We start from the raw sequence: 18,619 nt of genomic DNA, 5'->3' as shown, positions 1-18,619 counted from the left end.
AGCGTTGATATTGTGGTGCTTCATAGTGTTGCAGCGTTGATATTGTGGTGCTTCATAGTGTTGCAGCGTTGATATTGTGGTGCTTCATAGTGTTGCAGCGTTGATATTGTGGTGCTTCATGGTGTTGCAGCGTTGATATTGTGGTGCTTCATGGTGTTGCAGCGTTGATATTGTGGTGCTTCATGGTGTTGCAGCGTTGATATTGTGGTGCTTCATAGTGTTGCAGCGTTGATATTGTGATACCTCATTCTGTTGCAGCGTTGATATTGCGGTGCTTCATGGTGTTGCAGCGTTGATATTGTGGTGCTTCATAGTGTTGCAGCGTTGATATTGTGATACCTCATTCTGTTACAGCGTTGATATTGTGGTGCTTCATATACCGTTATCTCACTCACCTGTATCGTTCGTACGTGATAATAACTAACATTCTGAACTAATTACATAAAGTACGCTATATTTACTAATTAAGTCGATAATTACTCTCCTTAACCCACATTGTAGTTAATTACCGCCTCTTGTACCCTGGCACTCAATGCTCCGTACTGGTTAAGGTGGCACTCAATGCTCCGTACTGGTAAAGGTGGCACTCAATGCTCCGTACTGGTAAAGGTGGCACTCAATGCTCCGTACTGGTAAAGGTGGCACTCAATGCTCCGTACTGGTTAAGGTGGCACTCAATGCTCCGTACTGGTTAAGGTGGCACTCAATGCTCCGTACTGGTTAAGGTGGCACTCAATGCTCCGTACTGGTAAAGGTGGCACTCAATGCTCCGTACTGGTAAAGGTGGCACTCAATGCTCCGTACTGGTTAAGGTGCCACTCAATGCTCTGTACTGGTAAAGGTAGAGTCTCAGCGATATTTTTAACGCCATTGTGGCCGGTGTGTTGTGGTGGTAGTTGTGAAGGGTAGTGTGTAGGGTAATAATAATAATAATAATAATAATAATAATAATAATAATAATAATGCCTTGATTACACCTGTCCCTTTTGTTTTACTTGGCGTTTCCTGGTTCGTGTGTGTGTGTGTGTGTGTGTGTGTGTGTGTACAGCAGTTATTAAGTAACCATACACATCACAACCATCAACCTATACTGCCTCGTGAGAATGTAGTCGTGATTCCATTACCTTATAAACCACAACATGAGGACACAGAGTTATACATCATCAATAACAAACTCGTAACCACAACAAACTCACCAATACATTTTACAACCTATAACACCTGACCAAGATAAGAGTATACGTGAGAGTCTGAATGTTTGTCGTGTAAATTTATACCAAATCCTCCCCCCGTTTTATATATCTTTATAAGTGTGGTAGTGAATATATTCATATATTCCAACACATGGACCAGTTTATTTTGTTTTTTGAAAGTTTCTCCTGTCAGCGAATCATAAATGGTGGGGGGCGGAGGGGTGCTGCTCCTACCCTGAATGGTATTTTTCCCCTGGGATTTTTAAAGGCATGGTATTGAGCAGGTGGTTGTGTAACGGAAGGGAGGGAGGGAAGGAAGGGAGGGAGGGAGGGAGAAGTATTTCACCAATTTCCCTCCCTCCCTCCCTCCCTCCCTCCCTCCTTCCCTCCTCTGTTGTAGGTGATGTACAGAAAGGTTCTTTTATTTTTTTATTACTACAAGCCTTTTGTCTATGTATTGCAGGGTCTCTGAAGCAATGAGCACACACACACACACACACACACACACACACACACACACACACACACCAGCTATGTTTACTCTGTTGCCCCACATAGATGGTACACTCACCAATCGCTATTACCTAACCTAACCTAACCTAACCTAACCAAGGCACATCTCTATATCTTTGCCCGAACTTTGATTATCCTCAAGTTCAATTAGCATGTCCTCGTTGGCAGAGTTAATTAGGTGCTTAATGGACTACCTGGTGGAGGTAGGTGAGGTGAGGGGGGGGGTACTTGCCTGTGTGCCCATAAAAGTCTTGATGTATATATTTATTTTATGATTCCCGTTTAAGTTAAAGATCACGAGAATATTAGCCCCCCCAAGTTTATTTCACACGATTAAGCACCCTAACAGTAAGTGGGGGTTAGGTTAGGTTAGGTTAGGTTAGGTTAGGTTAGGTTAGGTTAGGTTAGGTTAGGTTAGGTGAACTGAGTCTCTCCTGAATGCTTGTTTTCTAGATGTCAGTCAAACTCTCCCTGAAAGTTTGGTGACCTCTTGGATTACTGAAGGATTACCTCTACCTCTTCCCTCAACATTTATCACCTGATGTCACTGAAACAACCTCCTCTGAACCTCTACCTCCCACACATACCATTAGATAAGCAGACTGAAAAGCAGACACTAAGGAAGAGAAATAGATGGGTAGAATACCATGAATATAATGAGAGAGAGAGAGAGGGAGAGAGAGAGAGAGAGAGAGAGAGAGAGAGAGAGAGAGAGAGAGGAAGAGAGAGACCTAATATAGAAAAGTCAAACAAAGATGGACAGCCAGCCAGCCAGCCAGCCAGCCAAGCTAGCCAGCCAGCCAGCCAGCCAGCCAGCCAGCCAGCCAGCCAGCCAGCCAGCCCAGCCAGCCAGCCAGCCAGCCCAGCCAGCCAGCCAGCCAGCCAGCCAGCCAGCCAGCCAGCCAGCCAGCCAGCCAGCCAGCCAGCCAGCCAGCCAGCCAGCCAGCCAGCCAGCCAGCCAGCCAGCCAGCCAGCCAGCCAGCCAGCCAGCCAGCCAGCCAGCCAGCCAGCAGCCAGCCAGCCAGCCAGCCAGCCAGCCAGCCAGCCCAGCCAGCCAGCCAGCCAGCCAGCCAGCCAGCCCAGCCAGCCAGCCAGCCAGCCAGCCAGCAGCCCAGCAGCCAGCCAGCCCAGCCAGCCAGCCCAGCCAGCCAGCCAGCCCAGCCAGCCAGCCAGCCCAGCCAGCCAGCCAGCCAGCCAGCCCAGCCAGCCAGCCAGCCAGCCAGCCAGCCCAGCCAGCCAGCCAGCCAGCCAGCCAGCCAGCCAGCCAGCCAGCCAGCCAGCCAGCCAGCCAGCCAGCCAGCCCAGCCAGCCAGCCAGCCAGCCAGCCAGCCAGCCAGCCCAGCCAGCCAGCAGCCAGCCCAGCCAGCCAGCCAGCCAGCCAGCCAGCCCAGCAGCCAGCCAGCCAGCCAGCCAGCCCAGCCAGCCAGCCAGCCAGCCAGCCCACCAGCCAGCCAGCCAGCCAGCCAGCCAGCCAGCCAGCCAGCCAGCCAGCCAGCCAGCCAGCCAACCAGCCAGCCAGCCAGCCAGCCAGCCAGCCAGCCAGCCAGCCAGCCCAGCCAGCCAGCCAGCCCAGCCAGCCAGCCAGCCAGCCAGCCAGCCAGCCAGCCAGCCAGCCAGCCAGCCAGCCCAGCCAGCCAGCCAGCCAACCAGCCAGCCAGCCCAGCCAGCCCAGCCAGCCAGCCAGCCAGCCAGCCAGCCAACTAGCCAGCCAGCCAGCAGCCCAGCCAGCCAGCCAGCCAGCAACCCAGCCAGCCAGCCAGCCCAGCCCAGCCAGCCCAGCCAGCCAGCCAGCCAGCCAGCCAGCCAGCCAGCCAGCCAGCAAGCCAGCCAGCCAGCCAGCCAGCCAGCCAGCCAGCCAGCCAGCCAGCCAGCCAGCCAGCCAGCCAGCCAGCCAGCCAGCCCCAGCCAGCCAGCCAGCCAGCCAGCCAGCCCAGCCAGCCAGCCAGCCAGCCAGCCCAGCCAGCCAGCCAGCCAGCCAGCCAGCCAGCCAGCCAGCCAGCCAGCCCAGCAGCCAGCCAGCCAGCCAGCCAGCCAGCCAGCCAGCCAGCCAGCCAGCCCAGCCAGCAGCCAGCCAGCCAGCAGCCCAGCCAGCCAGCCAGCCAGCCAGCCCAGCCAACCAGCCAGCCAGCCAGCCCAGCCCAGCCAGCCAGCCAGCCAGCCAGCCCAGCCAGCCAGCCAGCCCAGCCAGCCAGCCCAGCCCAGCCAGCCCAGCCAGCCAGCCAGCCAGCCAGCCCAGCCCAGCCAGCCCAGCCAGCAGCCAGCCAGCCAGCCAGCCAGCCAGCCAGCCAGCCCAGCCAGCAGCCAGCCAGCCAGCCAGCCAGCCAGCCAGCCAGCCAGCCAGCCAGCCAGCCAGCCAGCCAGCCAGCCAGCCAGCCAGCCAGCCAGCCAGCCAGCCAGCAGCAGCCAGCCAGCCAGCCAGCCAGCCAGCCAGCCAGCCAGCCAGCCCAGCCAGCCAGCCAGCCAGCCAGCCAGCCAGCCAGCCCAGCCAGCCAGCCGCCCAGCCAGCCAGCCCAGCCAGCCAGCCCAGCCAGCCAGCCAGCCCAGCAGCCCAGCCAGCCAGCCAGCCAGCGCCAGCCAGCAGCCCAGCCAGCCAGCCAGCCAGCCCAGCCAGCCAGCCAGCAGCCCAGCCAGCCAGCCAGCCAGCCAGCCAGCAGCAGCCAGCCCAGCCAGCCCCCAGCCAGCCAGCCCAGCCAGCCAGCCAGCCAGCCAGCCAGCAGCCAGCCAGCCAGCCCAGCCAGCCAGCCAGCCCAGCCAGCCAGCCAGCCAGCCAGCCAGCCAGCCAGCCAGCCAGCCAGCCCAGCCAGCCAGCCCAGCCAGCCAGCCAGCCAGCCAGCCAGCCAGCCAGCCAGCCAGCCAGCCAGCCAGCCAGCCAGCCAGCGAAAAATAACCATCGTGGGGATATTTCTTTTGAACAGCAGAAATGGAAACGAAGGAGGAGGTGTACGTGAGGTGCCTGGGAGGGAGAGGGATGGTGGGTGAATAGGAGGAGAGGATGGTGGGTAAGTGGGAGGAGAGAGGGATGTGGGTGGGTGGGAGTAGGAGGAGAGGATGGTGGGTGGAGTAGGAGAGGAGGATGGTGGGTGGGTAGGAGAAGAGGATGGTGGGTGAGGAGTGGGAGGAGAGGATGGTGGGTTGGTAGGAGGAGGGATGGTGGGTGAGTGGGAGGAGAGGATGGTGGGTGAGTAGGAGAAAGGGATGATGGGTGAGTGGGAGGAGAGGATGGTGGGTGAATGGGAGGAGAGGATGGTGGGTGAATGAGGAGGAGAGGGATGGTGGATGAGTAGGAGGAGGAGGAGGATGGTGGGTGAATGGGAGGAGGAGGGATGGTGGATGAGTGGGAGGAGAGGGATGGTGGGAGGAGGAGAGGGATGGTGGGTGGGTAGGAGTGAGGATGGTGGGTGAGTAGGAGGATGGTGGGTGGGTGGGAGGAGGTGGTGGGCGGGTAGGAGGAGAGGGATGGTGGGCGGAGTAGGAAGAGGATGGTGGGTGAGTGGAGAGGGATGGTGGATGAGTAGGAGGAAGGGATGGTGGGTGGAGTGGGAAGGGATGGTGGTGGGCGGAGTGGGAGGAGGAGGGATGGTGGGCGGTAGGAAGGAGAGGATGGTGGATGAGTGAGGAGGAGAGGGATGGTGGATGAGTAGGAGGAGAGGGATGGTGGGTGAGTGGGGAGGAGAGGGGTGGTGGGTGAGTAGGGGAGGAGAGGGATGGTGGGCGGTGGGAGGAGAAGGGATGTGGTGGGTGAATGGAGGAAAGGGATGGTGGGAGGAGAGGGATGGTGGGTGGAGTAGGAAGGAGAGGATGGTGGGTGGGTAGGAGGAATGGTGGGTGGTAGGAAGAGGGATGGTGGATGAGTGGAGGAAGGGATGGTGGGTGGTTGGGAGAAGGATGGTGGGTGAGTAGAGGGATGGTGGGCGGAGTAGGAAGAGGAGATGGTGGATGAGTAGGAGGAGAGGGATGGTGGGTGAGTAGGAGGAGAGGATGGTGGGTGAGTAGGATGAGAGGGATGGTGGGCGGGTAGGGAGGAGAGGGATGGTGGGTGAATAGGAGGAGGGATGGTGGGAGGAGAGGATGGTGGGTGGGTGGGAGGAGTGAGGATGGTGGGTGAGAGGAAGGGATGGTGGGTGAGTAGGAGGAGAAGGGATGGTGGGTGGGTAGGAAGGAGAGGATGGTGGGTGAGTAGGAGGAGAGGGATGGTGGGTGGGTGGGGAGATGGATGGTGGGTGGAGGGAGGAGGATGGTGGGTGAGTAGGAGGAGGAGGAGGGATGGTGGGTGATAGGAGGAGAAGGATGGTGGGTGAGTAGGAGGAGAGGGATGGTGGGCGGGTGGGAGGAGACCGTGCAGGTGTGGCCAGACTTTCGTGTGACTGGATCTTCTTGTTCCTTGGTTATCAAACGTGATCTACAAGTGCAATTATTCCTAACCTTCAGCAGACAAGGGTATTGTTTGGAGTCTTTAATGAGAGAGAGAGAGAGAGAGAGATTATATAATTTTCAATGCATAATTATAAGAACGGTATGGGGGAGAACTTTACTGATGTGATGATTTACACTGTATAACGTCAGCAGGCGGGTGAAATTTGTCGGATTTTTATATTAGCGGTATAATTTTTCCGTGACATTATTAATTTACTATTCCCCAAATTATTTAAACGTGTCTTCCCTTGCTAAATGACTGGTAGATGCAAAGACAAAACACGCCATGAATGTTGCTGCCCGTCCCGCGATCAACCAGAAATTCCTTTGTGATCTACTGGTTATATCGCGATCGACGTTATGGCCCCCTGGGTGGTGGGTGCGTGGGAGGAGAGGGATGGTGGTGCGTGGGAGGAGAGGGACTGTGGGTGCGTGGGAGGAGAGGGGTGGGAGGAGAGGAATAGTGAGCGAGTGGGCCAGGAGAGATTGAGGGAGGGAAAAGGATAGGGACGGTGGACAGGAAATAGTGAAGGAGGAGAGGGATGGTGGGAGAGAAGGAGGGAGCGAGATGAACAGGATGGTAGGTGTGTGTGCGAGTGGGAGGAAAGAAATAATTGAGAGAGGGGAGGAGAGAAAAGAGAGGGAGTGAGAGTTAACAGGATAATAGAAAAATGAGTGGGATAAAGAGGGATGAGAGGAAAGGTAAGGGGTTGACGGCACCATGACCTAATCCTCACGATACAACAGGTGTGCAAGAAGGGGCCATGCACAGGTGAGAGGCGGGTTGTTTACAAATTTGGAGGCGAAAGTGTAAGTGATTTACCTGAAACGAGATGAGTGACTGAATGATTTACAAGAGGTAGCGAAAATATTGCATTTACAAGAAATCGTCTTCATGTACAAGGAAGATTAAGAAACGGAGAGAGAGAGAGAGAGAGAGAGAGAGAGAGAGAGAGAGAGAGAGAGAGAGAGAGAGGAATGTCGCGCGTCAGTATCATCACGCGAGAGAGATCAACAGGAGGAGGACGAGAAGTTAGAGGAGGAGGAAGGGAAGGGAGGGGGCGACCGACGTTCATTCATAAGAGCTGTATTGTGAGTACTGACTCGCCACCACCACCAGCAGGAGTCAGGCAACAGGTGTGGGTGCTCGCTTAGCTGAGTGGCCACTTGTTTTTATCTCAACTCGTGGAGGGAGGGATAGAGGAGGGTGGGGTGGGGGATGGGGAGGGAGGATGAGAGGAGGGTGGGGTGGGGATGGGGAGGGAGGGATAGAGGAGGGTGGGGTGGGGGATGGGGAGGGAGGATTAAATCAGGTTATGCAAGTTTCCAGTGCGGGAAGGTATCGAACCTAATCTAACCTAACCTAACCTAACTTAACTTAGCAAACCAACCCAACCCAACCTAATCTATTTTCTTGTATACTTAAACTAGTTATCTCAATATCTAGAAATTATTAAATTTTAGTCTCACTTTCGATCAGGTAATATTTATGAGAGTTTTAGTAAAATGTTTCTTTCGGGACATTAAAAACTTTTACGTGGAAGTTTTTGTCACTAAAAATCGGCCTTCTAGGCTACCGAATATCAAAAGCCGATTCCCAGAGGTTATGGTAAGTGTTAAAAGCCGGGTGTTGCATACTGAAGGAAGCCGATCGTGTCGTAGCTTATGTAGACTTATGTCTGGTTTATTTTCACACGTTTTGCCAACTTGATGTTTTTTTAGTCTCAAGGATTTTTTTCAGTATAATTCAGGAGGGAGATAGGAAGGAACTGGTTCACAAATAGGGTGGTGGACGGGTGGAACAAGCTTAGCAAATTTGTAGTAAGTGCTGAAACGCTGGAAAGTTTTAAAAAGAACGTTACATAGATTCATGGATGATAGAGAGTGGTAGTAACTCTTGACAGGAGCTGCCATGCACAGGCCAACCGGCCTATGCAGACGCTCTAATGAATACCCCAAACAAATTCCTCTTTATCTCTGGCACATACAGGTAATACCCACCATAACCCCGATCCACACACACACACACACACACACACACACACACACACACACACACACACACACACACACACACACACGTGGTATAATTTGTCCAAGAGTCTGTCAATATTTTTCGTAAATATTTACTTTGCATTGTAAACACACACTCCCGGAAATGCCCAAAGTCGTGTTACATCACCGCCACACTTAATTTTACCTCATGTTTTACTCTTTTACCACACTGTTTACTCACTACGTGTTTTACCTCACCACCTGTTTACCTCACCACACCTGTTTTACCTCACCACACCTGTTTTACCACACCACACCTGTTTTACCTCACCACACCTGTTTACCTCACCACACCTGTTTACTCCCACACTGTTTTACCAGTTACACCACACCTGTTTTCCTCACCACATCTGTCTTACTTCACCACCACACTGTAACATTTTCATGAGTTTCCCGCCATTTGAGTTCCGCCAATTTCGAGCCAATGGTATGAAGGGCCTTAGGCCTGTCTTCGACCAATGAGAAAGCCTATGAAGCGTGACGTCATGAAAGTTTTGGCTTCCATGTGGGTTCCTCGGTTTGAATAGGAGAGTCTGTGTTGGAATTTTGTTATAGGCAGGTGACGTCAGGTGTATATTTCTATTTGGTAAATCCTTAAGTTCCCATTTGTTGTGAGATACGTGGTCCCTGTTTAACTAGCTAGGAACATAGGTTTATTATTTTGAAGTGTAGCTGTTAAACCCTAATTCAATAAATACAGTAACCGTTAACATGAGTCCTAATTCATCCCTCCCTTATTAAGAAAGGTTGATGTGTTATAAATATCTTGGTATTATGCAGTAATACGGTGAGTCCTATATATAATAACTATCTTATATTTCCCCTCTGTGAAGTATTGATATCTTAGTCCCCCTGACCAGCCTCCGACCTGAGTCTCCCCTGGCTGGTGTGTGTGGAGGAGGCAACTGTAAGCCTATATCACAGCTGACCGCAACCACAAACAATTACCTCCCTCACCCTCTCCACCTCTCACGAGTGTCACCAAAGAAAGAAAGAAAAGTATATAAATAAATAAATAAACATAAGGAATTAAAAAGACGGATCACCTGAAGAATTGTCACCCCAGAGTTTGGCAGGGTGACGAATCTTCAGGTGGGGTCAGGACCCTCCATGGTTAGGTTAGGTTAGGTTAGGTTAGGTGTATATTATTCTTATTTTTTTTCTTTAAACTTTTCACAATAAAGATGCATAACACGAAAATGTCAATTAAACATACTTAACAGTTAAGAGGTGTAAACATGCCAATGATGATCATTCATAACAGCCAGCCAACACATCCATATTGTTTAAGAGGAGGCAACCCACGTGAGCTGTCAGCTCCTGGGCCGCTGACAACACTGACTCACCTCTGTCAAGTCTCTATATAACATCTCCGAGGTAGTGGTCTAGAGGTGTGTGTGTGTGTAATAATAATAATAATAATATATAATAATAATATATAATAATAATAATATAATTATTAATAATAAATAATTAACGGTTTAGTGAAAAGTCAGCAGCCCCGAAGGCTTAAAATATACATTAGACAAAAATGACTTTATTACATACAAAGACATGGGGTGGTGGGTGGGTCGTTTAACAAAAGCTTTCATTACTAAAAAGAAGAAGGAACAATGATTGAACATACAAAATTATTATAGTTTACAGTTGATGGCCCGGGCGTGGGCTGGCCATGGAGACACCAGGTGGTGAGGTGTTCACGTGCTGTAGTAACTCGTCCTCGGTGTTGATATAGGAACATAAGAAAATAAGGAGTCTGCAATAGGCCGGTTGGCCTGTGCAGCAGCTCCTGTCAAGAGTTACTACCACTCTCTATCATCCATGAATCTATGTAGCCTCCTTTTAAAACTTTCCAGCCTTCCAGCACTTACTACAAAGTTGCTTAGCTTGTTCCCTCGTCCACCACCCTATTTGTAGACAGTTCTTCCTATCTCCTTCCTAACCTAAACTTATCCAACTATCCATTGCTACAGTCCTATCCTGCTCGGATGTTATAAGAACTTTCTCTATATCTCCTTCATTGATTACTTTCACCCACTTAAATCTTCTATCATATCTCCCGCACTCTTCGTCTCTCTATGGAATGCAGGTTTAGTTTATTTAACCTATCTTGATATGAAAGGTTTCAAAGTCCCTGAATCATTTTCGTCATTCTTCGCTGCACCGACTCTAGTGAATTTATATCCATTCTATAATAGGGGCACCAGAACTGAACTGCATAATCGAGGTGCGGCCTGACTAGCGCAAGATATAGTTGTAATAAGACCTCTGCACTCTTAATACTTACACTTCTAGATATAAAACCTAATACTCTGTTTGGCTTATTCGAACATTAACACACTGTTTTTCTAGGCCATAGGTCCGGGCTTACAAGTACCCCTAAGTCTCTTTCACAAGTCGACTTCTCTAGGTTGATGCTGTTAAGGCTGTATACATTATAGTATTGTTCTTCCAATATTAATTACGCTGCACTTGCTGGTGTTGAATTTGATTTGCCATTTTTCCTGACCACTCCTGCAGCTTACTTAAATCCTGTAGTGCATTTGCATCCTGCTGATTAATCTGCCGCCCTATTTTGGTGTCATCCGCAAACTTATGTCACTGCTGATCCCAGTATCTAGATCGTTGTAGATTATGAACAGAGTGGGCCTGTACTGACCCCTGGGGCCTGGTCCTCAGTTTAACACCATCTACGCTGACCCTCTGTGTTCTATGGGTGAGCCATGATTTTATCCAGTTTAAAACTTTCCCCTCGATACCATGAGCCTTAACTTTTCTCAGAAGCCTCTGATGCGGTACTCTGTCTAACGCTTTGCTAAAGTTTTAGTAAATAACATCGTAATTTTTGTCATTATCTACTACCTCGAAGAATTTCCTAAAAAACGTCAGCAGATTTGTTAGACAAGATTTTCCCTTTGTAAACTCATGTTGAGAGTCGTCCATTAATTTGCCTTTCTCTAAATGCGATCGGATGCTAATAAGTCACCTGGTCCCGATGAGATATTTGCCAGAGTATTAAAGGAATGTAAGGAAGAGCTTAGTATGCCCTTAGCAAAGTTGTTTAACATGTCCTTAAAAACAGGTGTAGTACCAGAATCCTGGAGGATAGCGAATGCAATACCGATTTTCAAGAAGGATAGATCACTATCATCTAACTACCGTCCAATCAGTCTAACATCAATGGTAGGTAAATTATTAGAATCAATTATTTCAAACTCTATGCGAAACCACCTGGAGAAGCACAAGTTGATCAATGATTCCCAACATGGCTTCACAAGTGGGCGTTCATGTCTAACTAATCTATTAGCATTCTTTTCATCAGTTTTCAAATCGGTGGACGAGGGCACAATTATGATGTGGTATATCTCGACTTTAGCAAAGCCTTCGACGAGTCCCCGAAGACTAATAAAAGATAAGCGCATGGCATCAAAGGGAATATCCTTAAATGGATTAGGGTGTGGTTACGGGACGAAACAGCGAGTGAGCATAAACGGCACTAAATCGCATTGGAGCAACGTCAGTAGTGGAGTTCCCAAGGCTCAGTACTTGGACCATATTATTTATTATATACATAAAAGACGTAGATATCGGCATAGACAGCAACATAAGTAAATTTGCTGATGACACTAAAATTGGACGTGTTATTAAATCTGACGAGGACTCAGAAAAACTACAGGAAGATCTAAACAAATTTTCGAATGGTCTGAAAAATGGCAGATGAAATTCAACGTGGACAAATGTAAAGTACTCAGTATAGGAGATGTAAACAGGGAAACCAGACACCAGATGAACAACGATGCCTTAAATCCGACTGCGAGAGATTTAGGAGTAATGATAAGTAGGAACCTTAAGCCAAGTAAACAATGTGTTTGTTCTCGTAACAAGGCTAATAAGTACTTGGGTTCATACAAAGGAGTGTTAGTTACAAGACTAGCGAGGTCATCCTAAAATTATATCTAGCGCTTGTGAGACCTCACCTGGATTACACAGTTCAGTTCTGGTCACTGTATTACAGGATGGATATAGAATCATTGGAAAGAATCCAGAGGAGAATGACATGACTAATCCCGGGCATTAGGAACCTTGAATACAGAGACATGTTAAAGCATCTTAATTTGCACTCCCTCGAGAGACGTAGAGTGAGGGCGATATGATAGAGTGTATAAATGGAAGTCAGGGTTAAACAAAGGGACATTACAAAGGTACTCAAACTATCAACAAGGGAGCGAACTCGTAACAATGGTTTTAAATGAGACAGATTTAGATTTCGGCGTGAAATAGGTAAACACTGGTTTGGAAACAGAGTAGTGATTGAATGAACAAGTTACCAAATATCATCATTAACTCGAATACGCTGGATAGCTTCAAACATAGGCTGGATATTGGAGCAATAGGGGTTGGGTATAAACGGGACTGCCCAGTATGGGGCCAATGGGCCCGCGTTTCCTCCATTCTTATGTTCTTATGTTCTTATGTGTTTATTTGTGTGTGAGTGCATACGTGCATGCAAGTTTGCGTGCGTGCGTGCATGTGATGTAGGTGCGATCATATGTGTGTGTGTGTGTGTTTCAGGGAAGGAGATAAGTTACCAGTATTTTAACTTAAGAGGCAGTCTCACGTAGTCAGAAGATAAATAATATGTTTTTCGTCTATCAATAAACACCTGGGAGGAGGAAGGTGTGATGTGTACCTGGCGATGTGTTGAGTAATACTGCAGGTGTTTCCTTACGTCAGGAGGATAAACGTGTGTAAGTTTGGGAGGTGTCTGGTGGTCTGGTTCACTACCTGGTGAGTCACCATGGTGGGTCAGCGGAGAGGTTGGTCACCATGGTGGGTCAGCGGAGAGGTTGGTCACCATGGTGGGTCAGGGAGAGGGTTGGCCACCATGAGTGGGTCAGGGGAGAGGTTGATCACCATGGTGGGTCAGGGGAGAGGTTGATCACCATGGTGGGTCAGGAGAGGTTGGTCACCATGGTGGGTCAGGGAGGTTGATCACCATGGTGGGTCAGGGGAGAGGTTGGCCACCATGGTGGGTCGAAGGTTGGCCACCATGGTGGGTCAGGGGAGAGGTTGGTCACCATGGTGGGTCAGGGAGAAGGTTGGCCACCATGAGTGGGTCAGGGGAGGTTGATCACCATGGTGGGTCAGGGGAGAGGTTGGTCAACATGGTGGGTCAGCGGAGAGGTTGGTCACCATGGTGGGTCAGGGGAGGTTGGTCATGGTGGGTCAGGGAGAGGTTGGTCACCATGGTGGGTCAGCAGAGGTTGGTCACCATGGTGGTGTTCGAGGGATAGGTTGGTCACCATGGTGGGTCAGCGGAGAGGTTGATCACCATGGTGGGTCAGGGCAGAGTTGGTCACCATGGTGGTTTCAGGGGAGAGGTTGGTCACCATGGTGGGTCAGCGGAGAGGTGGGTCAGGTTAGGTGGGTCATCATAAGAAGTGTCTCGCCTGAGATGGGTGAAGAACCTCACAAATTAATAAAATTATGACGTCAAAAACAACAAAAGTTTTTTAAGTAACTTGTGAGTAAAATCAACAGAGTTTTATTACAGGTAAATATTGGAAGCTTCAAGTGTTTGTTGAACAAACTCCTGAGGTGCTCAGTCGCGGCTATTTTTTTCATAATTACATAATTCTTGGCCAGCATGGGTTATAATGTTCTGTACAAAGCTGCATGTTTTTATATAGAAGATATTTAGATGATTATAGGACTGTTATTCTTCGTAAATTATTATTATTTTTTCTTACCATGACCAAGGGATAAGTGTGTTAGTTGTAGGTCCCGGCCGTCTGCCAGTAACGAGATGAACCTTGAAAAAAAAAAGATATCTATACCACGTACTGCCATTGTCATTGATAGTTGGAATATTCTAATGAGGCTGCTTTCTGATGTAATCATTAGTAATTATAAAGACAGTACTAGAAACGTATAAATATTGCTTTATTTAGAGAGAATTTCACTTGTATGGTATAACACAATGAATAATAATAATAATAATAATAATAATAATAATAATAATAATAATAATAATAATAATAATAATAATAATAATAATAACAATAACACTAGGCAACAAATTAAAAAAAACATTTCCGTAACATGGTTCAGAACAGCTTCATTTGGGTAACTTTGAGGTGCTGATTTCAATAGAAATTCTCTGGCACGTACAGTTTAATTGTTATACAAAAAATTAAATCTTACAAATACAAAAACTGAAAATTACCATTTTTCCTGTTATTCCTGTTATTTTTTTTTCCACGGCATCACTGAAATTCAATAAAGAAAGAAAACAGTCATAAGAAGACACAAAAGTCTTACATTAGCCACTGTATGGGCATTTGTTATTTTATTTCATCTTTTATGTGTTTTATTGTCCTGCGATTGTAAAAACCAGCGATAGTCCCCCATCATGGCTGGATCCCATCTTCCCTGGTACCTTTCCTCCATACGTCTAATGTCCTGATGAAATCGCTCTCCCTGTTCATCACTAACCGCCCCCAGAGTCTTAGGAAAAAAGTCCAAGTGCGAGTGTAGGAGGTGGACTTTCAGGGACATCCTGCATTCTAAGTTTTTGTAGCTTTTTAAGAGTTCCTCTACAAGTTGGCAGTAGTTTTTTCCTTCTTGTGTCCAAGAGACCCCTTGACTACAGATGTGAAGGATTTCCATGCAGCTGATCATTTTCATTCAGTTTGTTTTCAAAGTCGTCATCACGGAGTAACTTTCTCGTCTGTGGGCCAACAAAGATACCCTCTTTGACTTTAGCATCACTGAGCTGTGGGAATTTTCCCCTCAAGTACACGAACCCATCACCTTGTTTGTCCATAGCCTTCACAAAATTCTTCATTAGTCCCAGCTTGATGTGTAAAGGAGGTAGAAGTACATCGTTTGGGTGTACCAAGGGAGTATATTTAACGTTGATTTTTCCTGGAACAAACTCTTCTCTCTTTGGCCAGTCCTTTGTGTTGTAGTGTTTTTCTGTTCCTCTGCTGTCCCATAAACACAGAAAACAGCAATATTTCGTGAACCCTCCTTGAAGGCCGAGTAGAAGGGCCATAACCTTCAAATCGCCGCAGATCCGCCATCTATACTCCTTGTATTTAATAGCGGTCAGTATTTTCTCCATACTATCATACGTTTGCTTCAAACCTACAGAATGCACTACTGGAACTGAGGGCTTCTAGTTCCCATTATGCAACAATACTGCTTTCAAACTAAACTTGGAGGAATCTATGAAAAGCCGCCATTCCCTTGGGTCATGTTTTACTCCCAACTCTGACATCAGTCATCTACATCAGTACTGTAGAATGAAGATAATGTAATATATATTTTCCTAAAAACAGAAATTCTTGTCTGTTTCGCTAGCAAGTTCCATTCCTGCAGTCTTGATGCTAAAAGTTCCGCCTGTTGTTTTGACAGACGGAGATCACGTACAAGATCATTATGTTCACTTTGTTCTATAAGATGTGGATCATTGGAAGTCTGGTCAACGAAAGGAGGATCATGGGATGATTTTGGGATTTCTAACTCAATTTCCTCATCCGAAGTTGAAAGCTCTTCCAAATTAGTCGGTGGTGTAGGTATAGGGAGGCCTTCTCCGTGAGGAACGGGCCTTATTGCCGAAGGTACAATTGGATACTCACTTTGGTGAAGTTGGTGAATTAACAGAGCTTCGGCGTTGTATTCTCTCCTTTCTTCTGTTCAGTATTGCTAACCTTGCATTTAATATATCCCTACCAACACAAGTACGTATCTTTATCCCTACACTACATATATCATAAAAATTTTACGTGACTGATATTTTTTATTTCCATATTTGAATTCAGTTCCCCAAAAGTAATATAGTGCAGCGTATTTGATCCACGTTACCGAACTCCTGTCAACTAGTGTAATTAATAATAATAATAGTAATAATAATAATAATATTTCTCAATGAATAACACTATGGAATTTCCAGTATTTCTCATTATGTATATCATTTTTTTTCAATATTGTTCAGAATTATTCATCGATAATAAGCAAAGTCTCGTGTCTTAGAGAAGCTCTTTGATCCTTCACGGGTTCATCGTCTTGAGTGAGGCTGATTAAGGTAATAAACTTAATGGTGACAAATGGACGGGAATAACTTGTTACTTTACACAGTATTTACGTTATTACTTAAGTCTCCTTCTCCATTCAGTGGTAGTTAATGGTAGTGAGTGGTAGTGAGTGGTAGTTAATGGTAGTGAGTGGTAGTGAGTGGTACAGACAGAAGTGAAGTATATCAACAGATAGACAGAAACGATTGCTTAAGTAACACAGTACAGTATTAAGTAACACAGTACAGTAAAATAAGTAACCCAGTTAACAGAAATAAACAGACGGCAACAGTAGACAACAAACAGCAAATCACGAACAAACAGTACCAGAGAACACCGTTAAATAAGAAACACTAAGAAACACAATACCTGCGTGTGTTGTATCCAGGTAGATGTAAATAATGAGGAAAAAAAACAATATAAACCAGACCAATGTGTATAGAATGTTGATATTGTGTTGTGTGTATGATTGTGTCGGAAAGATCTTTATTACGTCCATCTAAAACCAAACAATGCCTAACCTAACCAAACCTAACCTAACACAATATACTTAACCAAGCCATTGACCTAACCTAACTGAACCTAACCTAACCTAATTATATCATTACGATTTTGTGTGAGATAATATGACAGAACGACCAAAGGATTTTGACAACCGTTCCGAGACAACTGGAGTCACGGTGTTCATTTTGAAATCCATCTGACCCCATCATAAAGATACGTTTTTTGGAGTGCGTGTTACAGTATCTGAAAAAAGAATCTGCCAGGATGGGTCGATGACTTCCGAAATGCTACATGCAACTCGTGATGTCCCGGGAGGGTTGGTAGGCGTGGCTCTGTGGCTTACTGATCCTACTACATTTGGTAACTGAACATCATATTAATTATGCCGAAGTAAATACACATTTGTATTACTGATGTTAAACTATATACCAAAGTAAATGTATGTCTCAATATATATCATCCGGGTGTCTCATAATGTTTCACACAGTGTGGACAGATTTTTTTTTTTGGAGATACTGTACAACATCATTGATCCATCTCGGGGTAGTATAATAGTCGTTCCTTTGGCCGCCTCCAGGAACCAATAACATGACTGATCGATCTTTATCATCTAGTTTCATTAATTTCCTTCGAGCGTCAAGAATCACTTTATGGTCGGGTTGATGATGTGTTCTTGTGTTTGTGTCTTCCCGTCGTGAAAAGATCTGTTAAAATATTTTTTTCTTTACCCCCCATCACCCTCCCCTTCCCCTCAACCCCCTTCCCCTCAACCCCCTTCCCCTCACTCCCCCCAACCCCCCCCTCACCCCCCCCCTTCCCCACGTCGTCTCCCAAGGGCATGATTGAGTCAGCGATGGTAACCAATAGAGCCACCGGGGCCTTAGAGATATTGTTGAAAGCCTGAGTCACTACTGAGCGATTGATCCCCTTCAGGAGTAGTGAGGGAGGAGCTGACGGCGCACATCTCCACCACCAGGCTAAAGAGGGAACAGGAGGGGGGAGGGGGAGGGAGAGGGGGTAAGTTCCTGCACAACAGCTCACCCCTGCTATATTCTCCCCCAGTCTGTTGGGTGGGGGGATGAGAGGAGAAGGTGAAGGGAGGGAAAAGAGAAGTGGGATTTAGGGGGTAAGGGGAAAGGAAAAAGGTAATTTAGAGAAAAGGAAGAAGGAGAAAGTCGGGCTGAGAAAGAGAGAGAGAGAGAGAGAGGTTCATCATTTTTATCCATCAGTGCATCTTGTGGTCAGTGAGGTGATGACGTCATCATCAGTAAACAAGAGGTAATAATATAATCAAGTAAAAATAAACGTTGACTCGTTATTTCTCGCATAAACAAAAATGGTGATAAATAATAATAATAATAATTGACGGTTTATTGAAAATATTCTGCAGCTCGAAGGCTGAAAATATACATTGGACATAAATGACTTATTACATACATTGGTGGTTTAACAAAAGCCTTCATTAGAGGAAGGTAAAGGAACATACAGTGAACATACAGATTAATGTAGGTGTTGAACAGCAAACACGTAGTGTAGTAACTCCCTCCCAGATGGTGTTAGGAGGGACCTCACGTGGTGTAGTAGTTCCCTCAGATGGTGTTATGCGGGGCCTCACGTGGTGTAGTAATTCCCTCGCAGATGGTGTTATGAGGGGCCTCACGTGGTGTAGTAATTCCCTCGCAGATGGTGTTATGAGGGGCCTCACGTGGTGTAGTAACTCCCTCGCAGATGGTGTTATGAGGGGCATCACGTGGTGTAGTAATTCCCTCACAGATGGTGTTATGAGGGGCATCACGTGGTGTAATGCTCCCTCCCAGATGGTGTTGAGAGGGAACTTCCGTGGTGTAGTAGTTCCTCCAGATG

The sequence above is a fragment of the Homarus americanus genome, unplaced genomic scaffold, assembly GCF_018991925.1.
Source record: "Homarus americanus isolate GMGI-L3 unplaced genomic scaffold, GMGI_Hamer_2.0 scaffold45562, whole genome shotgun sequence".
NCBI classification, from domain to species: domain Eukaryota; kingdom Metazoa; phylum Arthropoda; class Malacostraca; order Decapoda; family Nephropidae; genus Homarus; species Homarus americanus.
The sequence above is the reverse complement of the archived record's forward strand: the minus strand, read 5'-3'. Positions refer to the sequence as shown.